A 24005-nucleotide genomic window follows, 5' to 3' on the forward strand; every position below is an offset into this window, starting at 1 on the left:
AATAACTGCTCAACGATTATTCTTAATTACAAAAAATGAAAAAAATATTTAATGGCCAGCTCTTTGCAGGGCTGTTTGACACTACAAATGGAGTACAGAGTTCACAGCATAGCTACAAAACCAGTACAGAGGAGACTGCACAAGGGGACTCATTCTCCTTTAATCAAACTCTAATCTGATGGTTTTACATTCTGACATAGTTTTGGTGAACACAGACACACCTAATTAAAACATGACTTGTTTATCCAGCAGTACATAAGGTTTTGACTGTAAAAGTGATGTTCACAAAACAAATGCACCCTGTAGTATGTAATTTGCTTTGATATGAAAAACCTTGAACAAAAAAATTATACTGTGCCAGCAATCAGACAGCTGAAATGAAATGTAAAAGATGGCTAATTGCTTCAGCAATAAATAGCAAGTACTTGCAAACAAAGCCAGTGTTTTGGTATCATCTACCATGTCTAGTAGGTCAGACTTTGATGTGATAACTCACTAATTGAAGTTAAACATCGTGTCCATCCTTAGTTGTGTGTTTGAAGTTCAGCCCCTGCTGATCCAAGTTGAAATGACCAAGGGCTCATTTCAACCTGGATTTGACAGCATTCAGGCCTGTCACATGCTCAGGCTCACCAAAGAAACTTTCCAGGCAAAAGTCAAAGTCAGTCTTTCCCATTTATTTTCTGAACCTTGTTTTTTTTTTTTTTAATTTAAGTAGCATAAAGGCTATACCACAAAACAGTGCCAAAGAGAAACCACTCAGCATAAGGACTACCAAGGGATCTATGTAGATCCCTTTTTTTTTTTTACCCCCTTATTCTGAGTATCCAAATATAAAGACAGGACTTAAAATTCTACCACTGTGAGATCCAAGCAACAAGCATTCCACAAATTATTCCAGAAAGATGTACCACCATTCTACATTCCCTTTTTTCATCATTATGTGTTAAAACACTACCTTAGTATACATAAGCTAAATTGGATAAGACAGTCCAATTTTATGTTAATTACTTCCATAGCTGTCAAGCACATAATCTTCTTTTGAAACACAGCACTTCTGTGTCACTGGACAAGAATATTTAACAACAAGGAAAACATATTCATCCACATATATGAAGTGCTGGCAGAAGGAAAACACTTGGTTAATGGGACAAAGACCTGACACAGGCAGTGCTATGCCCTTCAGAAGCAAAATTTCGTTTGGTTTTCCCCGAGTCTCAATTCTTAGTGAAAAGAAAAGTGGGTTCAAAATTATTTTATATAATTCTCCTTCCATTAAGCTACACAGGATTATCAGCAGGTGAACAGAACTGGGAAATCAGCAGCAGGAGATACAAAAAATAGTTAAGGTCTTGCACATGTAATATCTCCACATGTAAGAAATTAAGAAAAGAAGATTAATATTTCTGGCTATAGAGTCAGACAAAACATATCCAACACACAAGATAAATCAGGAAGATGCCGCATTACTTCTATACATTAATATATTCTCTTACATGGTAAAACAAATACAAAGAGGAGTGAAGCAATGAAACAAAATGAAGCTTCAAATCGACTGAGTTTTAGTAATATCCCTAATCAAGTTCCAGATTTGCAGTGGAAATGCAAAGAAAGTTAAAGCACTTTAAAAAATACACACCCAAAACAAATATATGTAAGATAAAGTAAATAAGTTCTTCCCAAACAAGAAGTAATCAGTTCTTGTCAGAAATACTCCTGCAGATCTGTTTTCCATCAGAAAATCCAATGCATCAAAACAGAAATACTTCCCTTTGATGACACCAATAATAAAATAAAAAACTGAAGCAGGCAGTTTTAAAGGCAGAAATTTATAAAACTTCATAGCTTTATGACTTCTAATTCTTTTTTAGATTTTATTATGCATGGTATCATACAAGACTAAAGAATGCATCAATCCAATGCAAATCTAATTTTTGTGGAAAACTACAAAAATGCTTTTTTCATTCTGTTTTAATCCAGTTTTGATCCTGTAAGCTTTACAGCAAGATGTAAATACCCCTTTTCTCCAAAGGTTTAATCAAAGTTACTCCAACCAATCAGTTACCTAAAAGGGTAACTAAAAGGACTTCTGTTTTCATAAGGTGATACGGAAAAGACATTTTTATCTTATTTAACAATGGATAGTAGCCCTGTGACAAAAGGAATACAAATAAGTATATGTAAGCTCATATCAGTGAAGAGTTGTCAGCTGTTCCCCTTCTCAGAAGGGAAACTACAACATTATTTAATTATTTAGAACATCTCAAGGAAATAAAAGTGTTGCTTACTTTAAACACACGCAACAGTTTTCAGATACTCTTAACATGGTCACTCCCTCCCATCTACAGCTAGAATTGTGTCAACTTTGCTGGTTTTGGCCTTACTTAGCATTTTTAGAAGTAAGATACTCTTTTTCTCCCACTTTTTTTTCTTCCACTTAACCTTTTCTGCACTTCTGCCTAAACAGAAGCAGTTCAAAACATATGAAAAAACACTGAGTTTTGAAAGTTAAGATCTAGATAACAATTTCTAGATTCAAAATTATTTCTTCAAAAAAGCCTTAGTCCTGTTATTGCAGACTGGACTAGAACTCCAGAAGGTTCCTTCTGACCTAAATTATTCTACAATTCTCTTTATAGCATTAGAGAATGAGGCAAAAGTGAGTACAGTTCACCCCTTCCATCTCCACACTCCTCCATGGAATTGTCCTGATTTCACTTTTACTTACTTTTTCAGCTTAGAACTGCTAATATGCTCACACACACAAACACCAAAAAGAAAAAAAAAAAAAAACAGCAAAAGACCTCTAGTGTGCAAGAAAGCACATTTTTTTCTGTGCCTTACTTATGATCTGTTTCTCACCTGCATTTAGTACTGGCATTGACTACTGATTATGTTTATCTTGAAGTTCACTAAGTACCTGTATCCCTGTCTGCTACTTTAAACAACATCTGTCAGGTAAAATTTACCAACCTCAGTAGACAGCCCTATGTTGGCTTCAACCCATTGAACCCACCGAAATCCATGTGAAGCTGCATATAAACTTCCTTGCAAGACATGGATGAAGATATGCTGGATCTAATTGTATAGTGGTCTGAATACACATCTGTATTTTTCCAGATTAAATTCAGTAGATTGCTTCAACGTAAATCAATATAATTGCCATTAACACAAAACATTCTTTTCATCTAAATCTGCATTTCTCCTGTTGTTTTGTCCCCTTCTCAACTTAAGTCTGACTCACAGACAGATTAGAAATTAGATTAAGCTAGAAGTTGCAACAAGAGTGACTTGGCCTCTTTGGACCTCGAAAAAGACCAAAACAGCAGGACAGAGTGACTGGAAAGAAATCAATGACAGTCAGTCCCAAACTTACCTCAGTATGAATGCAGAGTTTCTGAAGTTCACAGAGCTGGTCCTCCCACAGTATATTTCCAGCACAGTTCCTGGAGCTCTGACTTTCTGCAGGGCCATATGAGATTACAAATAACTGCAACATGTACGTGGAAGACCCTGAATCCTTAGTCCCAAACAAGCACTTTCACACAAGTCACCGAGTGCAACAATCACTTGGGTTATTGCATGTAGCCGGGTGAAATGTTCACCGTGACAATTCCAGCTCTGCCCACGGCAGGAGGAAATCCTCCCACAGCCCTGTGTGCTAAAATAACGCCCTAAAGCAGCAGCAGCATGATTGGATTTCCCCATGCAGCTCAGGTCACCCAGGCCCTGTGTCTGCTCCAGGATTCCCTCGGCCCCCAGCCCTGCCTGGGCTGCTCGGTCAGGGAGGCTGGAGCCGCCTCCCAGAGCGCAATCACTTGGAATCTCACTCAGAATTCAGGACTGCAGCATCCCCAGGCAGACAAACAGATCAAACCCACCAAGCCACAGGCTTCCTGATGTCCTCCAGAGCAGGCAGACTTCTCTCCTCCAGAGCAGGGAGGTCTTGGTATTAATTTGAGCAGGGAGGAAAGCTGGATTCTGCTCTGCAGAAACAGAGTCAAATAAATACGTCATTAAGCTAACTAGCTACAGGATTGTCTAGCAGATGGATGACATCTTGGTTGCTAGTGGAACACTTTTCTATAGCCTTGTTTGAGGCAGACACATATGGCTCTCCCAAGCATTGATGCAAGCTCCCAGATGGACTAGATCATTGCTGACACCTTATTATAAATCCTAGAGATGAAAGAAGGGAGCACAATTTTTGAATCACAACACAGGACTCTAAAATATTCAGGCTTCCTAAAAATCAAATTTACAACAGAATATCTTAACTTCTTTATGTTGAAAGAAGCTATTTCTAACCAGGAACAGAAAATAGGGCAAAATGCTGCATCAAGAAAGACTAGAAGAGTCTTGAGGAAGCTTAAAAGACCAGAAGATCCCTAATGTAAATGTATATCATAGCTACATGTATGGAGTTGCAAATATTACAGTTCTAAGGATGCAACAAATTATCTGCTGTGCAGCTGTTACTAACACCAAAGAGCTTCCATCTGGAATTTCTTGATTGAGGTGGAAGGGAAAAAGAAAGAAGAGGAAGCCACTTAGACATTACAGATGCATCTCTGAAATGTCTGTACCCTAAAGGACTACCAAGGGGGAAAAAAGAGTGAGAGAGAGAGAGAGAGAGAGAGATGTCTAGATGGCCACAGGAGAATTACCAGAACTATGTGGGAGACTGGCAGATAACAGAACCAGCTGCACACAGCATTTGGCTTTTTGTAGGTGTCAGGGATACCTGAGAACATCTCAAGAACACAAGGGTACTACAGTACACTTTACACATCAAGGTCAGAGGCAGGAAAAAATATTCTTTCGACACTTTCACACTGTGAAAAGAGACAATCCTTAGCATCCCTAAGAATTTGACCCTTCAACTTACCCAAACAGGAGACTCAAAATGTGGGGAAGATGACATGCTACAGATTTTCTCTCTAACGTCTGCTATACCACATACACTAAGAAAGTTACATCTTGAGAATGTTGTAACTCTGCAACAAAACTTTTCCATTTCAAAAGCAAATTAACTTGTTGACTCTGGGAATAGGTCAAGAACTCTGTACAATCATAAAAGAGATTCTTAAGGTGCTAAAATTTATCTGCTTCTACTGCAGTGGCCATAATCCTAATAAGCATGCAAACATCTTAGGACAATGAGCTAAATGTGGGACAGCTAATATAGCATAACAGTGCCTCTTGTTTTTTCAGACACACAAGTGTACTTTCAGTGTCTTCAACCATAAAAGAATTCCAATGTATTGAATTCAGAGTGGGTCTCGAGTTTTCCTTGACAGCTTTTAATGTGGCTGTTATCTTCTTGACCAACTGAAAGTTCAGAAGACTTTTTTTTTTACAGAGGAAATACAACAATGCTTGAATTACCTCATAAAATATAATATTTAATTTAAAAAAAAAAAAAAGAGAGAGAGATAGAGAGACTCAAGAGAAATGTCCAGGAAAAGTCTTGATTTTGTAAGGGTCACTTACAAAAGAATGTCCAGCTATGCACACTGCACCTGCAACTACTTCAACTGGACAGTTCCTCTTCTCTGTGGCACAGCTCCTTCTGGGAGGCAAGTTCAGATCCCTGAAGAACATATGCTTCTCTGTTCATTTTAATATTTTGGAATATAGATGCTTCAGGATATTCTTTCCTGTATTTAAGCCTTCCTATGCAAAACACAGGAAACTGCAACTTGCAAATCTCTGTGGTAAAGGTTGCCATGAAAAGGGGGAAATTAAAGACTTTAGGCAAAAGAGGTTTGGGTTCTCCTGAGGTACTCTATTAGATGAACTTCAGATTGAAAAGAAAGGGGAAGAGAGATATTAATTGGCACCCACAAAAGAATGATAAAACACAGCTCCAACTAGAACCAGACAGTTTCTGGGCTCTCAAACCCCATAAAACTCCAAATTTCCCACCAGCTGAAGGCTTCAGTTTTGAAACTGTCAAATAGAACTTTTTTTTCTTAGTTTTAACATTTAAAAGACTGACAGCTTCAAAAGACAGATACAGAGGATTACTGCAGGTCCCCAAATATGAGGCAAGTCCATGAGGGATTTCTTCAGTCCCTAACTCTGCAGCAGACTTGTCTTGCAGGTTATCCAATGAAACCACATGTTCCTAGAAACACAGCACCCCTGGTCACAAGCTGGGATCCTTGGCAGTTTATCTTTGTGACAAGGACCATGGAAACATCAAGCCTCTGGCCAAAACAAGTTCACCAGGAATCAGAGAGACATTGTGTCTTATTCTGATTTTGGGTCAAAATCTGTCAGATCTAAAATATTGGCAGTGAAACTTAGCAATTTCAATGAACTGCCACTTTAAGTGTAAATTACATCCACTTGAAAGTTTGCAACTAGGCCCATTTAAGATATCTCTAAATGGTAGCAGCATCATGAAAACTAATCAATAACAGGCAACATGGAGGAAAGTTGAGATAAATGAAGTCTAGTATAAAACACTGAACCTGGCCCCCCTTTTCAATTTGTTGAAAGGGGGAGAGGGGCTTAGTTCCCCTAGGGCTCTCACCCCAGAGGCTCAGGTAGCTTTGGACAAGATCCAAAAGGCTATTTTGGCCAGGCAGGCCCACCGTTACCACCCGGGCCTGCCTTTCAAATTCATCATACTGGGAAAGTTGCCACACCTCCATGGCATCATCCATCAGTGGGACGAGACCCTGAAGGACCAAGGCTTGGGAGACAAACTCTTAATCATAGAGTGGGTCTTTCTGAGCCATCACCGGTCCAAAAGGATGACAAGGCCACAGGAGTTGGTAGCCAAACTGATCCTCAAAGCGAGATTGAGGATCAGGGAGTTGGCAGGATGCGATTTCGCGTGCATTTACATACCAATTGAACTGGAATCGGGCCAACTAAAATTGAAGACCTTCAATGAACTGCTGCAAACAAATGAAAACCTTCAGTTTGCATTAGACAGCTACACTGGGCGCATCGCAGTAAATCGGCCAGCCCATAAATTGTTTAATTTGGAATTTAAATTATCACTTAAAAAGATCCAGAGCAAGGAGCCCCTGGATGCAGTGACTGTTTTTACAGAGCGTCTGGAGCATCCCACAAGTCAGTGATGACTTGGAAGGATCCTCAGACTCAGCAGTGGGAGACAGATGTTGCTGTTGTGGAGGGTTCTCCACAAATTGCTGAGTTGGACACAGCCGTCAGGGCATTCCAGAGGTTCCTGGGACCCTTCAATCTGGTAACAGATTCTGCATATGTTGCCGGTGTAGTGTCCAGAGCTCTATTTGCGGTTCTTCAGAAGGTCTCAAACCAAAAATTATTTGAACTACTTAGCAGGCTTGTCAACTTAGTCTCCCACCGCGAGCACCCATTCTATGTAATGCATGTGAGGTCACACACCGACCTGCCCGGGTTCATCGCTGAGGGCAACCGTCATGCCGATTCCTTGGCCGTGGCTGCAGTCACGGTGGGCCCACTCCCAGATGTGTTTGGCCAGGCTAAGATCAGCCATCAACTCTTCCACCAGAATGCACCTGGCTTGGTCCAGCAATTCAACCTAACCCAGGACCAGGTCAAGGCGATCGTGGCCACATGTCCCCAATGCCAGAAAGACCAAATGCCCACCATTGCTTCGGGGGCTAATCTCCAAGGTTTGGCGAGCTGTGAGGTGTGGCAAATGGACGTAACACACATCCCTTCTTTCGGTCGATTGTGTTACGTCCATGTCTCAGTGGACACCTTCTCCGGGGCTATCTATGCTTCTGCCCACACAGGGGAAAAGGCTGCAGATGTCCAGAAGCATCTGCTTCAGGCATTCGCTGTCTTGGGCATCCCTAGGGCCATCAAAACAGACAATGGCCCGGCGTATACATCCAAGGAACTGCAGAGCTTCCTGCAGCAATGGGGAATAGTGCATAAGACCGGCATCCCTATTCCCCGACAGGCCAAGCCATGGTGGAGAGGGCCCACCAGAGCCTGAAGAAGATAATATCAGGTCAACAAACGGCAGTGAAGGTGGAGACCCCCCACATCCAGTTGTTGAGAGCACTGTATACTCTCAACTTCCTAAACTGCTCTTTTGACAACCAGAATCCTCCAGTGGTCCAGCATTTCGGCAGTCACCAGCAGCTGCAGCCTAAAGCCAGGCCGCCGGTCCTTATTAAGGATCCGGAGACCTGGCGGACGGAGGGGCCTTTTGACCTGGTGACCTGGGGGAGAGGATATGCTTGCGTGTCCACTCCCTCAGGCCCCCGCTGGATACCATCCAAATGGGTCAGGCCCTTCGTCCCGAAACAGAGGACGCAGAAGGAAGCTATACCACAGGTCCGGGAAGCGTGTTGGCGGCGGCGGAAGAAGCCCTTCCATAGAAGACCATCCTTCTCTCCAGGACTCCCTACCGTTGCAGAAGAGCCTTCACCTCCTTCTTCCCCTCCACCCTTTGATTTTCCATTTGTCTACGAGCCCCAACCCTCCGCTCCAGCTTCCTCCCCTCTTATTTCAAATTTAAGTTGGTTATTTGGGGCAGAACCATCTGTTTAAGTTTTTCGTGCTTTAACTGTTATCCTTTTGTCTTTTAGTACATCTCCCCAACTTACTTTTGAATTTCCCTCCCTTGATCCGCGAGCTGGTCCTGAGAAACTGACAGCGCCAAGTGCAAGCGTTTGACACATCAAACCCATGGAGATGAGCGACCCCTCTTCTTCGACCTCTCTTCGGAGGCAGAAAGAGCCGCAGATGAAGGGAGGCCACCGCTCCACTGTCCAGCTACCCATGGGCCGATGGACTCTATCTAGAGAAGGCACTTGGCAAAGACTGGCCGCAGATCCCTGCGTTTTACATTTCACATGGACTTTCCCGTTCTTTTCTATTTATTTAGTAAAAACCGGGGAGATGTTGTAGTGCGTTCGGTAGTTTATTTAATTGCTCCCCCATTTTGTGTATTACTCCCCCATTTTATGTATTGTTCCCCCCTGTTCTATGTAAAATGGTTCTGCCCTCCCCAGTTTTCCCGCCAGTAGATCTATTGTCCATTACGTTGCTATGGTTATCCCTGCCCTTGGTTATGTCAGTTACTTAAGTCATATAATTTCCCCTCCTCCTTTTCCCCTTATAAGTCAACTCTTTCTCCTCCCAGGGCCCAGTCAATCACGCCCACTCCTCCCAGCTTGCTAGAATCTTCTTTCCTCTGGGGGTTGTGGTTGGCTGTGCTCCCGGGGCCCCTCCTTTACTCTGTATCTATTGGTTTCCCCTTAATGTCAGTTATGCTAAATTCATCCCCTTACCCTTCCCCATTAGCTCTCTGTAATCCCCTCCTCTGTACACCCTCCCCCTTTATAACCCCGTTCCACCCTCCATTCTGGGCCATTTTGCTGGTTGGTGCTATCCTCTGGTTGGTGCTCCAGTGCCATCAATAAACCGACCTTCGCCCCCAGCAAGTGTGCAGCTCCTTCTTCTCGTCCCTTACGCCGTGAGACCGGTCCGCAAGCCAGCCCAGCCCGAGGCCCATAGACACCAAGGGGGGCTGGTAGTTTATGCAGCTGGGTGTCGGCCGCTGACCCTCTGCTAGCTGGACTTTGCCCTAGTGACCGAATACACTGCGCCGCAACAGCATAGCAAACACCTGTGTCAAGAGCCTCTCAGCCATACAGAGATAGAGAGATGTAATTTAGCTTACATTCTGAATTATGATCTCCATCAGGTGACAACATGAAATGACCTTTGATGGATTCAAGTTAAATATATAAAGCTGTTCTGTATTCAACAGAGCACTCACACACAAATTTAACATACCCTAACATACACATCCTGACTCAGCACTTCAAGTGATTTGCTCTGGTGTCTCCATGTAGAGATGATTAAAGGCTTTCATCTCCAATTGCTAACAATACCCAGGGGAGAACAGGGAATGGGAAAAGGCAGAGTCTGGTAATGGTTGCATATTCAACTGAAGAGAGAACTCAACATTTCAGAAGACACTTCCAGAATACCTTGCACACCTAACTCTCACTCTGCAATCTAAAGAGGTCCTCTTATTCCTCTCCATACTTCTTTTAACTCATTTGCTTTGCTCTGCTTTTAGGTAATTTCAAACAAAATTATGAATCATTATTCAAATGCTTTTTTAACTCATTAATGTGCATTATCAGCACTAATACATTATCACTGTGATACTTCATTCTTGAAATTTACCTATTTGCCCAGCCACTCCCTATGAGAAAAAGGAAACCAGGCTACATAGGCTGTAGGAGCTTTCTGCTGTAGAAACTTTACATTATTCCAGCTGTTTTCTTCAAAAAGCTGTAAAGATCATTAGAACAGAACACTGATTTTCACCTACAGCTGCAAGTTAGAATCATCATCTGTGTAGCCACTGCAGGTGACTTCATCTTGGCAGCTGAACAAAGATTTGTCCCCTAATCCTTGGTAAATGAATCCCTACAGTAAAAAGTTAGACTACTGTTGTTACCAACCTAATAAGGCGCTGTAAGAATAAAAATATTTGTAAAATGCTTTGATGAGAAAGTTTTGCCATAAGGTGCTAAGTAGAACAGGTCAGATAAAGCACACATTTGACAAACACTGGCAGTATTTCTGTTCATCAACAGATGGTTGCTTTTAAAAAAAATTATTATTGTAAGCTATGTGAAAGTAGCCACTGAACAGTACCTGTATTCAACATTATCCAAGCAGCTTTAATTGGACAGATGGATCACACGCTAGAGGCTTCCCAATTAAATAAGGATAACTCATACTTTAAGATATTCTAAGTGAAAAAAGGTTATTTGCAACAAGCTTGTCTCAAATGTGCTGTTTCTAAAAGCCTGCTAGAAAGGTTATTACATCAGCAAGAGTAACATGAGAGGGTCACAAAACCCAAAAACATCAGTGCTGGAAATACCCACAGAAGAGTGAGTTCCTCACTCACTCCTAATATCTATGTAAGTTTAAAGAGGAATTATAGTCAACACAAACCTTCTGTAAAACAAATCATCTACACATGAACTGCACTGGCTAACAGATGCCATTAGTTAGCCCAAGTCTAACTATTTTATGACCAGGTGCATCTCTAATTTAGGAGTACTGAACCTTAGCTGCATGCATTTCTACAAACATGCAATTTAATTTTGCTTGGCACTAGTTAAGGAAAACCTACAAAACCAGTCATCCATTGAGGTGAAATTGTAAGGGAAGAACACACACCACTGTGGTATCTCAAAGTTCCACAGCTATGGGGATTAAGTTGGGTTATTTATAAGAGTTCCTTACATTTTCTCTCCCACATCTTCTGCTGACCTATGGGGCAGAAGCCAGAGAACTCACTTCTGTCTTTTGAAAAGCCCAGGAAACCAAGGCAGACATCCAGCTGACATTCTGTGCAGCACAGGCCCAAAGAGGCTCTATGGATTGGCATCAGTTCACTCAGTAACGGGGCTGAGCAGAAGCAGAAAGTGAAGCAACACCAACAGTTGAATAAATACTGTTACATCAAGGCAATTACCTATACTAAGTACATCCTAACTAGATACAGGACTAACAGATTCACATTAATTCTTGCTTCATGTGTCATTAACACCTAATGGAATGTTCAGAGGTGTTTACAAGTCCAGAGTGATAATGGATCACTTTTAATTAATGCACAGGAAAAATTTCACGAAAGTCTCCGTGGAGGGAGGCAGCTGTTAAAGAGATGGCTTCATATCTCAGTCACAGACTGCCCCCTCCTTTCCCTCTATCAAATGGAGAACAAGCAGGTTACAGGTGTGAGAAACCAAAATAATAGGCTCAGCCACACAATACAAAGAGATAATTAAGAAAGTGTCACACATTTTCTCTCCTATAATTCTTTGAAAAGTTGAAGAGTGGAACTTGTGTTTAAAAACCAGAGCAGGGTACTGTTTGAAGATGCTTCAAGCACTGGTGCTGAAAACTGAAGACTGAACACAGTACCCTTGTAATGGCATATGCTAGATAATATGAGTCAACGCTCAACACTTATTTTAGAACTCTAAGTACATTTCAGAGTTTATCCAAAAGAAAACACTATTTTCCAGTCTCTTCTCAATACGAGAGAGATTCTAGATCTTGTTTTATTAAGCATTAACATTTGTTTTAACAGAAACCCTAAGAGAATTCTGTACTGTCCTCTAAAATCACAACTGAAATACACTCAGTGGGTCCAAGGTTATGACAGAATCGTTCAGACGTCAAGGTATTTCTCATACAAACATGCAAAAAAAGCACATCTTCCCCAAAGGTCAGTACATCTTTTACAATTTCAGAACATAAAATCTAAATGAAATACTGAGTTTAAAAATAATTGAAATCTCCAAACTCATCTTTTACAGGCAATACAAATGCACTATCACGGCTACATTTTTTCAGAAGTAGATTTATTACTAGTTTTTAACAAAAAGGGTACCAGGGTGGTTAGCACAGAAGAAATCAAGAACACCAGCAGATGGAAAGACAAGGACATTCCAACAGACACTTCACCAACCTGCTCCATTCTCACGTGCAGCATTTGAGCACTGTATTTTTCCAGGCAGTACTGTCCTCCCTTTTAGAACTAATCCTAAACACGTGCTAGATTCAAAACGTGGGTACAATGTCCAACACTCTTTTTGTTTTCACAGTCCTATAGACAGCCAGGAGTCAATGTCAATACAGAGAAAACTTTGCAAAGATCCCCACACAACTGGCAAAATTTTTTTATCCACTGCAATTAGTACTGAAGTCCAATGAAGTCCAATAATTTAATTTCTCATCGCACCTTAGTGAAACCCAACAAAATGAAACAGGAGCATGTGGATTTTGATTTAGTCCTACCCAACCATACTCATCAGGTAGGTGCCACTATTCTAGTGAGTAGAATTCCTCTAAAGAGGAACAGTCCTCCTAAATGGTGAAATACGCAACTGAAACCTGTACTGAAAAGCCGGTAACAAGCATACATATTTCCAAATTCAGCCACGTGCAAAAAATACTCCTATCAGAATTTTTTTGGATTAAAAAATTATTTTCAGTCATACCTACCAACCAAATGTCTATTTATAAATTTGTCTATAGAGGAAGAATACTGTTTTGGGTAGGTAAGGGAGAGACTAATGCCTGGGAAAAAATGCTGAAAATTTTCACACTTTAAATGTCTGAAATAATGTTCAATTCAGAATATAGCTAAGTTTGCTCAGCCAACCTTTAAGACTAAATATCTGATTAAACACAAACCAATATATTCTGGTTTTAATGGCACTCTTATGGAAAAATACTTCATCTGGGTGAATGACTGATTCTTTTAACAGTTACCTAGTCACCAGAGAATCTATTACACCTGCAATTCCACCTAACATGCAGCAAATCCTAAGCTCAGCAGAACCAGGCAGAGCCCCCACCACAGGTTTACACTGAGCAGAGGTGTCCCAGCAGCAGGAATTTAGCTATCCCTGCCATGTAACTTTACCAGCTTTTCTGTGGGGATGCTGGCAATCACTGACTTCCATTGTCCCCCAAATCATCTAACAACATTTTCAAATGCTTTTCAGTTTTAGCAGATAATAAAACATAAAATCACTATTATATCCATCCTCTTTTGGTGCTCTCCTCAAAAAACTAACCCCCCTAACTCATAAACTGCTCTCCTAATAAAACTGCATTTCTATGAGAACACAGACCTCCCAATTTGAAGGATCCAGACTTCTGCTCCCAGCAAGTTTTCAAAATCCTGTGGTAAGGACTTCTGATCAGTTTCTCTGCAAAATGCAGACATTAAAAATAAATTATGGGTGTGTGTGTGCCGCCTTCCCAGCCCTCTCCCCACCGCATGCACTTCCACCCCCAGCTCCTTTGCTGGTTTTCATGCAGATTTGTGCCAGACATTCTGCATCCTCATTAAGTGGTGTCTGGCAACCTGCCTAAGCTTTAGTGGGTTCTGGGAATGCCAATATATTAACCAGAGGACTTTTTGCATACCCTGGAGGGATTTTTTTTCTAGAAAAGTCAACCACTTGGCACTAAGAAAACTTACTTCAAATCTAGGAAAGCTCTCCATTGGCAATAAGAAGAAAAAATGCATTTACATTCCTCTTAATTTCTGTCTCCTACCTGAAAGAAAAGCTTGATGTAGAGCAAGATCATTCAAACACAGTTTAAAAGGTCGGTGTGTTCTCTGTAGTAGGATTTTAGAGAAAAGAACAACAGATACGAGCAACACAGCACAACATCATGAAAATTACTCATTTTCAGTCCCTTGTCTCTTGTGAGCAAAATAATCTTAATTAGGAAGATTAAATTTACCAATTATTATGCTGAGTGATAATGAATGGTGATATTGGTGCTTGAAAATTTCCATTGCATGACTACACAATAAGAAAAAGCATTTAGTAAAATGCATCTACACTTAGCATACTGCAAATATGCTAAATCAAAGCATAGGCAACAGAAATCCATATATTAAATAAATACAGATGATGAATACCAACACATTCTGCCAGCATGAAATACAGGACACACTGTAATGTCATGCTCCTATTCACCTGCAAGCATTCTTTCTACTGCTGTCCCCTTAGAGTTACTATTATTCAACTGACAGTCTCAGAACCAAGCAAATAAAACTCTCTAAGAGGAAAAGAAAAGACACATTTCTTTTTCAAATATGAGGTTCAAAAGAACACAATGGAAAAAAAGAAAGGCCCATGGCTTTCCTTCACTTGAATATTCTGCCCATGCAGCACACAGAGAATTTTAAAGTACACTGGACAAATGTGTCATTTCAAGATCATTTCTTCAGGCTTGTGTACCCAGAGAACCCAATTCATTTCAATAAGTTAGTCAAGTAATCTGCTACCATATAGATATCACTACTCATTTATTACTGTAAATTTCTTCAAACTGACATCTACTTCAAACTCATCATCTTTCTTTGTGCAAAAAATTGCCAACTTCCTGACATCAGCTCCAAAACACCACAGTCCCTTTATAATGGCCAATTAGAACCAGAGATTCAGCAAGAATCAATTAAAATCAATTCCATTTAAGTGTTTTAGTGTACTAAGATTATGTTTGGTGTGAAAGAAATTTTTAGCTATCTAGGCTGCCTTTGCTTAGATATCAACCTTCTAGGCAAGACAGCTATTCTTAAAAATAGCTGTCAACTGAGAAAAGAAAAATGTATATGCATGAATCATTTCACTACAGGCTTGGATTCCCAGCAACTGATGCACCACTGTTCTGGCACCAGTGCCTTGAACGAGCAGCTGATACTAGATTGGTGCCATTGAAGAATTTCACGGTTACCACAGAACCAATCTGCAGAAAAATTCATCTCCAAACTCCTAGAAGTATTTGCATTCTGTAACTGGCAATGCACTTGCAGGGAGCTGTTTCAAACCATGAAAAACCAGACAGAAAAAAAAAAAAAAAAAAAACAACAAAACACTTTTCCAAGACCACTCACAAGTTAAAGGCAATAACTTTGACTCCTGATGCAAGACTTGTTGGACAGGCAGGCACTTTTCAGCACTTCATTTCTCTTTGAGACTGTGCTAAATTAAAATACTTTTAAGGTATTTCTCTATTATTTCAATAATTATTTACTTTCTTCTGTCACATCATATTCACATTTGGAATGTATTCCAAATTATTTCAGACAGTGTCACTGACATAAAACTAGTTTTTGGTAGAAGGGTAGCGCTAGACAGCGCTACAGGGTACTGCAGGGCAGCTGAAAAATAACTAAATTTTGGTCAGGATAATCAGAGAGAAAACTTTCAATCCCCTCTTACCCACAATCCTCTCTTGCAACAATGCTCCTTCAATGCAGGGGAAACCAACAATTCCTCTTTTCAAGTCTCACTTTAATGTTCTGCACAGAGAAAACAGGATTTTATCTACTTAAATAACAAAAGGTGAGTTAGCTCTCAATTCCTAGGTTAAGCTACTGCCTGTAATCTTACCACATTTAATACAACTGTGCCTCAACCTTGAAGCTCAACTTCCTTCTACTTGCATAAGTTTTCTTGTAATAAGTCTAAGGTCCTGAAGACTAAAAACTGCATCAGTCAAATGCTGCCTAGTGCCTGTTGTGTTTCAGTTAACCAAAACCAATGATCTCACAGTGTGTCTCACACTGTTAGCTCATTCTGTGTTACACACTGCTCATCATTTAGGCCCACTCTGGCTTCTGAATTTACTGGAGAACATTAATATGCCTTATGTGTGTGCAACAATGATCTTCACATACCTGAGCTGCAACTAACAGTGCTAGTATAAACACTGATTATACAAAAATATGTGTTTCTACTTCTATAGGTAACTGTAGAGAGTTGGCACATTCCAGTTTGAGTCCTCCTCATGCTGGTCACTTTGTGTGTCACAGTAACTTAATACCTGGTGCTAAACCTCCAGGACAGATATAGATGTTCAGATTATCATCTCTATCTCAGCTAATATGGACAAGGGGATGTTGATTAGGCTGCTTCCCACCAGTGAGTACAGTGGTTTTCCAGCAAAACTTCACCTTCCATTTAAAGCCACTAAGCCATAATATCTATACATTCATTAGAGAATCAAATACGTGTGCACCATGCACAGTAATTTAATTCTACTCAAGGATGCATCGTATATTAGAGTGCTCTGGACCACTGCAAAGAATAAGTTTCCCAAAACATTTTCCTAGCAATGAAGTTAGAAAGCAGAATTGAAGTTCTGTCTAACCAACATATCCAGGTGTTGAAGGACCAGCAAGAGCACTGCCCCTGCTTAGGCAGCATTTATGTTCTTACCTCATCTATGACTACTGGTAATTGTCCCTTGGGCTTTCTTACTGGCAAAAACTCTCTCCCCTTTTTGGTCAGCTTCAGATTTATGATGCTGGAGACACCTCATTCCTCATGCTACGTGATGCACCTTTCCAGTCCACAATATTTTAATGCAGGATGGTTTTGGTTTGGAAGCTCAGACAAATCTCTTAACGGAGCCTTCCATCCTGACTAGAAGATGTCTGTGGTTCTAGATGAACAAACTTTTATAACATCCAACACTATTTTTAACACCACATAAAATTATTCACCTGATATTTGCTCTTCTGCACAACCACCATTTGCTACTTAGAAAAGGTTCTGAATCCCACTAAAATCTGTACCAGTCTAGGTGTTAAGATCGCCCAAGAAAACAGAAGTTACTTATCATTTTGCCTGCTTCCTGTTTGTTCTTTACCGAACTTAAACCTACACACAACGGTGTGTTTGCCTCTTCAGCAAGCATCGAACCATAGCCTACGCATAACTACCTACATGACAGGAAACCTGGCACACCATTCAGAAATTCGGGATGCACATACTCACTGCAAACAACGCATGCAGGCATCCGATACAGCCAGGCAAAGCTAGACTTCTGCTAATAAACTTTTTTTTAAGAGGAAAAAGGCACTCCATCAAATATAGGTCACCGGTGCGTGAGCCCGGCGGCCGCACCGCCGCTTTGCCTTCCTGCCAAAGTTGCCCTCCCGGCGCCGGGCGCGCACCGCGGCCGGGCATCCCCGGGAGGGTCACCCCGTGGGCCAGGCATGTTCCGCAGCCGGGCTGTGACACCGGCCCTGACCGAGCGGAGCTGCGGTCCTCGCTCGGGAGCAGCCGGGAGGTCGAGTCGCGCACTCCGCGCTCCCAGCGCCCTGCCCGCCGCCGCGGCTCCGCAGCCCCGCTCGCCTCCGCCTCTCCTGCGGAGCCCCGGGGCTCTCCCGTGCCGGCTGCCGCTCCGGCTGCTTCCCGGGCGGCCGGGGCAGGAGGGCAGCGGGGCTGCCCGGAGCCCCAGCCGGGGCCCCGCCACCAGCGGTACCTGTCACGCTGCCCTGCCCGCCGGCAACCCCACCTGCCCCAGGTGCCGCGGAGGGACGCGCTCAGCGCGGCCCCGGCAGTGCCCCCGCCAAGGCAGGCAGGGTGTGCGAGCGCCGCCAGAGCCCCACGGCAGCCGCCGCCGCCTCGTCCCTCGCACGCTCACAGACCTTCGAGTCGGGCCTGCCGCACTTTCTCCAGCACTTTGTGACGCGGCGCCCCCCGGCCGCCCCCGGCCCCGCCGCCGCGGGCAGCACTCACCTCCCGCCGGCCCCCGCCGCTCGCCCCCGCGCCGCGCCGGCCTCCTCCGGAGCGCCTCGCCTCCTCCCCCTGCCTGTCTCCGGCAGCCGCTCGCCCTGCGCTGAGGCTGTGCCTGCCTCCAACTCATCCCCAGCCTCTCCTCCTCCTCCTCCCCCCGCCCTGCCCGCCCCGCTGGCTGCCGCCTGTCTGCAGCGAGTCTGGCTCCGGCGGGCGGCCGCGGGGGCCGGCGGCGGGGGGGCGGGCGGAGCGGGGGAGGGGAGGCGGCGCTGCCGCCCGGCCCCGCAGCCCACACTGACACCTGCCGGGTGGATGTGCGCGGCTCCGGCTCCGCGGGACCGGCCCCCGACAGCCCCCGAAATGCCGCCCGGGACCCGCCTTCGAGGAGAGAAACATAAGGAGGTTCAACAAGGGCAAGTGCAAGGCCCTGCTCCTGGGGAGGAACGGCCCCAAGGGCCAGCACAGGTGGGGGCTTACCTTCTAGAGGGCAGCACTGTGGAGGACTTGAGAGTCGTGGTGGATGACAAGTTACCATGAGCCGGCAGTGCCCTTGCAGCTAAGAGAGCCCATGGGATCCTTGGGAAAAGTGTGGCCTGCAGGCTGAAGGAGGTGATCCTACCCCCCTGCTTGGCCCTAGTGAGGCCACATCTCCAGTGCTGTGTCCAGTTCTGGGCTCCTCAGTACAGGAAAGACAAGGCGCTACTGCAGAGGGTCCAGCAGAGGCCACAAAGACCGAGCATCTCTCATGAGGAGGGGCTGAGAGAGCTGGGCCTGTTCAGTCTAGAGAAGACTCAGAGGGGATGTCATTAATGGAGGCAAATACCTCAAAGGCAGGTACCAAGAACATGGTGCCTGACTCTTTCCACTGGTGCCCAGCATCAGGGTAAGGAGCAATAGCCATAACCCAAAAAAGAAGTTTCACTTCAACATGAGGAAGAACTTATTGACCTTGGGGGGAACAGGCTGCCCAGGGAAGTAGTAGTCTCCCTCTGGAGACATTCAGACCCCACCTGGATGTGTTCCTGTGTCACCTGCTCAAGGTGACCCTGCCTTGGCAGGGGGTTAGACTAGGTGATCTCCAGAGCTCCCTCCCAACCCTACGGATTCTGTGAGCTGCTCCATTAGTGTGGGAATGGTCCTGCTCACAGACTCATGGCAGCCCCAGTATCCATGGGGCAGCCCCAGCACACACCCACCAGCCCTCAGGCAGCACCTCTGTAAAGGTCAGGACAGGCACAGGGTGCAGGAAACAAAAAAAGTACATTTTGTCCCATGCAGATTGAGAAATTTTTTAACTTTTCCAAAAATGTTGCAGGACAGGAAAACCCAGTTCATGTCACAGCCCAGCAGGCACGAACCCAAGGCAGCTTCTGCCTTGCCTGTGTTCACTTGCAGGTACTGTCCATTCCAGGCTCAGTAAGGCAGTCCCACAAAGAACATTCACTAGCCCTTGGCCTCCCCCTGTCCCTGTTGATATCCTTTGGGATGCAAAGATAAGGATTATTTTATCCTTTACAAGATAAGAATTATCTAGTAAAAATGCTGCCTTAATCTCAACTACACCCAAACCACTTGGGTACAACCAAAGTTGCTATTACACGTTTAAATGCAGGAATATTTATGCATGCCATTCTCACAGAAATAAAGAAATCCCTGTTTCTGGGAGCACCAGAACAGGTTACCCAGAGAGGCTGTGAAGTCTCTCTCACTGGAGATATTCACAAACCATCTGGACACAATCCTGTGCCGTGTGCTCTGGGATGACCCTGCTTGAGCAGGGAAGCTGGAACATATAACCCACTGTGATCCCTTCCAAACTTGCCTATTCTGTGATTTCTGTTAATTTGGAGAATCAAAGAGAGAATTAGATAATTTAGAGCCTCCATTCACATTCCCATCCACAATTGTACTCTGAAGACTTTTCCCTTCCCAGTTATACCTGTGAGCCTAAGAATGAAGAGGATAAATAGCAGGGATGAGGTACCAAAGTATAAACATTGCTGACCTTAAGCATGTGCACATTCGATTCAAATGTGCTTGTTTCACTTTTTGCCTCACCTCTCCCAAATTGCAGGTTGGAAGAAGATGTAAATCTGCTTGAAGGAGCCAGGAATCTGCCAACCCAGAACCCAGAGCACCAAGCTATGAAGATTGTGGAAGTGATGGCCTCAAGTTGGTGCTGTGGGTCACCATATGACCGGAAAAGGGGGAATTACCAGATTACTTCCAAAACAGAGAAACAGTCAGAATGGCAGTGAAAGATTATTTTAGCAAACATAGTTTGGATTAAGCCACAAGGAGCCAAAGAAACATCAAACACTACAGAAAGGAAGAGCTTCCAGTAACATGGATAATTACTGGGACTACTTGTCCTGAAAGTTGCAAAAATCATCAAGAGGTCACAAGGTTATTCCATAACTTGGTATAATTCATTTATTTATAATCTAACAAACTTGAAAAAATTTGTTTTAAAGTTTACTCTGTAGTTTGCCACCAAAACTCAAGTGTTCCATTTCCAAAAGTGCCCTATTAATCTGTATACACTTCATAACAAATTAGTCTGACACACTTCAGCTGTATTCCCTTCAATGACTTCTCAAGGAATATCAGTCATTCACTTCCATCAAGAGAGTCTTCCCATGTGCAGAGGAGTATCCTAACCCATAGAAAACCTTATAAAGCATAACAAAATCACCTACCAAGTCACAAATTATTCCTATACAATACCTTTTGAGTGAAAAGATTTGCCTAGCAGCAATTTGGGATATTTTGGGCTCAAAGGAGGAGGAGGACAGCAAAATCTGATGAAAATGCATAGACATGCTCAGAAAGCATTGTGATAGATGCATGTCTGGAAAGTGAAATGCCAAGAACACTCTATGCTGCTGATACTCTTGTTCCTGTCCAAGATGTCTCTGGAAGAGAGAACCTGCAGCCCAACATACTGGCACCTGCCAGGGGACAAAATTTCCACAGGGATACAAATTCCTTTACCTTTTCCTCCCCAAAATTTCCATTTAAAGGCCTGTTCAGGGTCTTGCTCCACTTAAATGTATCTGAAGAATGACAATATTTCTGAAGCTTAGAGGGACAGTTAAAGGGGAGTGTTAACATTTTTTCCCTGACAAAGTTATAAATCATAGGAGAACCTGGAGTTGTGTAGAGGGTTCACCATAAAGAGAATACCAGGGAGAGTTTGGTTATATGAAGAAACTTATCTTAAAAAAATGATTTTAAAAACCCCAACATCTCTTGAGTGAAAGCCATATTCACAGTATCATGAAGTTGGGTTCTCATATCTGTAAGGCTGCACAGACATCCTGACTGTTTGTTTCCTGGATAAAAAAGTAAAAATTTTTATAACTGATTTAAGATGTAGGCAGATCTCTGTGGGGTTTTTTTCCTTCATCTTCCTCTCTAAACACAGCAATGGCATAGCTAATATTTGGACTGCTGGAGGTTTTGTTGGGATTTTTTAGTACTTCATTGTTCATCTGATAGTAAAAGTGACTTCAGTGTTACTGACAGACAGCAAGGTGCTGTGTTCCCAAAGGTATGGCTAACATCAGAAGCACCACTTACCCCTGCCATGTCCAGAAGCCTGGTGCGAGAGCCCAGGAAACCTGGCAGACAGTGTCTCTGCTATCCTATAATAAATACTTGGCCCGATCATGCTATCAGATGTGGTAGGAGATACACAGTCTGGTGAAGCACTTAGGTCTGAGTGTCCACATCCATCCCTGGTGGGCCCCTTTCCTGGGCTTGTTACACATGCTCTAACTGCTATCACGTCTTCCTTCCCAGTCTGGCAGTCTGCTGCACTGCCAGGGAGAAGTCAGTGGGGAAAGCAAGTATTTGAACAATTATACTGAGAAGAACAAATTTGAATCCAGGGACATAAAGGCTGTTGGTTTTAGTTACTGGTGACTCATCTTGTTTCCCACCAGGAAGCCACAGATCAGGGTATTTCAAGCATTGCTGATTCCTATTATCTGTTATGCTGAGAGAACAAGGAGGAAGAAATTAAAAACACTCAAACCACACTAAGAACACAGCTAAAAAACATATGGGCATGTCATAAACCAGCCTTGATAAACTACACATAAAAAGCATGCTACAAATAAAATACCTACAACTAGTCAGATGAGTATTTGGTAGAGTTTGTTGCAGGTCATCCAAGTTCCTCTCCCAGTTGTCCACCATGGACAAACATTGCTCATAATTCTAAACCTGGAGCTGTTTTGAAAAAAAAAAAAAAAAAAAAAAAAAAAAAGAGACTACAGCCTTATGGGAACCCTGAAGTACACAGGACAGAAACACCTTCGATTCTTCAATATGCCATCCTCCAAAAATCCCCACTCAATCCAGCTTCTGGAGTAGGAAGCAGGCTTGGTTTTGGTGGTTTTTTGCTGGTTTGTTATCATGACAGAGTCTACTGAGGGAAGCATTACAACAGAGAAAAACATGACAACTCTCTCTTACTAAAGCCAGGAAGTTATAGTCTTTCTCTTGGATGATTCCCAAAAAGGTCATTCATTCCAAGGGCTTCCACTCTCCTTCCTGATTAGACTAACCATAGCACACCAGGGGAGAAAATTTCTATATTAGGCAATTTATGGAACTAATGGCAAGCAATTAAATCCTTCAGAATTTTAAAAATCAGTAACATGCCAAAAACCATGCCACAGGCTTGCCATTACGGTTTTGGCCATTTTGAAGGAAAAAGGTCTGTTAAAGTACCACTTTTCCAAAGTGGTTCAAGATCTTAATTCAAATTACAATGTTTCAGTTGTAGAGGGATGAAGGCCTCAGTCTGCACCAGAGGTGCAAGGCCTTGACAGGTGCCTCAGTGCCCCAGCAGATGTGTGCAGATGGACTTAATGTAGAGCCCCTTGAGTAGACACAGGACCCAGACTGTATTTCCAACTTGTCACTGTGCTGTGAAATTGTGTCACCCCAGTGAGTGCACCTGTGTGCCTTGTTAAGGAGGTGCTAGGCAGGAAAGCAATGACAGGGGGAAAATGGATGTAAGGATGGCAGCACAATAAATGTTATGGTTTTACTTAAAATATTTCCATGTTGTAGAAAATTCTCTGCCTGTTCTAGTCATTCACTGAAGTTCGACTCTGGCTCCTTTGCTGATCCTGGGTCATTCTGCAACACGTTGTTCATCTGCCAATTCCACCCACACACCTGCAGACCCCATCACTAGATGCCAATCTCAGTTTTAGATAATCCCACATATGTTAGGAGATGTTTTGGTTTGCTTATCATGATGGACATAACTAAAATAGGTTTTCATGCTAAATAAAATGTAATGTCAGACTGTAAACTTAGTGAGCACTATCAATATCAGAAGCACCCCAGGACTCTCCAGACTGTAACAGCAGCAACGCCATCCTCTTTTCCTAAAAGGAGGCCTAAAATAAAGTTGACAATGACTGAGCACAGATCAGGTTGCCAGGTCTACCTTCAGCTTCTGATAAATCAGCCAAGAAAACTAGGATGCCAAAACTCTCTGCAAGGGACCAAGAAAAAGGGGCTGGAATCAAATTGGGTCTTATCATAAGATAAGACCATGTACATTACCATAATAAACAGAGAAATTACACACCCTGTGCAAGAGGGGCTGGGCTACATCTTATTATACAGAGTCAATAATGCATGTAGCAATTAGACAATATTTGATCATCAAATAAGAAGCTAATTCTTGTCTTAACCTGAATGTTCTACAGGATGTGCTCTGCTGTCACGAATTTACAAACAATTTACAAATAGGTATATTGTCAGTTTTGCAAAATAAAATCTTTGCCACATGAAAGGTACAAATTTTTTGGTTATAATACCATTTCCCAAATATATTTTTAATAGCTTTCCCAAGTCTCAGACCGATTTGTGTTGGAGGATAAGTCTCAATTTTCAGTTATATAGACACAG

The 24005-nt window shown here is 42.9% G+C and overlaps 1 protein-coding gene across 5 annotated transcripts in view; it reads right to left on the bottom strand.

Annotated features, from left to right (window-relative positions):
- Window positions 1–18288, bottom strand: part of LDLRAD4 (low density lipoprotein receptor class A domain containing 4) — a 284848-nt gene extending 266560 nt beyond the window's left edge. For 2 of the 5 annotated variants that reach the window (XM_074548122.1, XM_074548144.1), the window contains exons 1-2: window positions 3882–3992; window positions 3377–3462 (exon numbers count right to left, since the gene is read on the bottom strand). The gene's annotated coding sequence lies outside the window, so the exon portion shown is untranslated. Of the gene's footprint in view, window positions 1–3376; window positions 3463–3881; window positions 3993–13655; window positions 13740–18071 lie in introns of those variants that run through there. The other 3 variants (XM_074548131.1, XM_005486727.4, XM_014266815.3) reach the window with 3 other exon arrangements.
- Window positions 18289–24005: the final 5717 nt, after the last annotated feature.

Source organism: Zonotrichia albicollis, chromosome 1 (genome assembly GCF_047830755.1).
Source record: "Zonotrichia albicollis isolate bZonAlb1 chromosome 1, bZonAlb1.hap1, whole genome shotgun sequence".
NCBI lineage: Eukaryota > Metazoa > Chordata > Aves > Passeriformes > Passerellidae > Zonotrichia > Zonotrichia albicollis.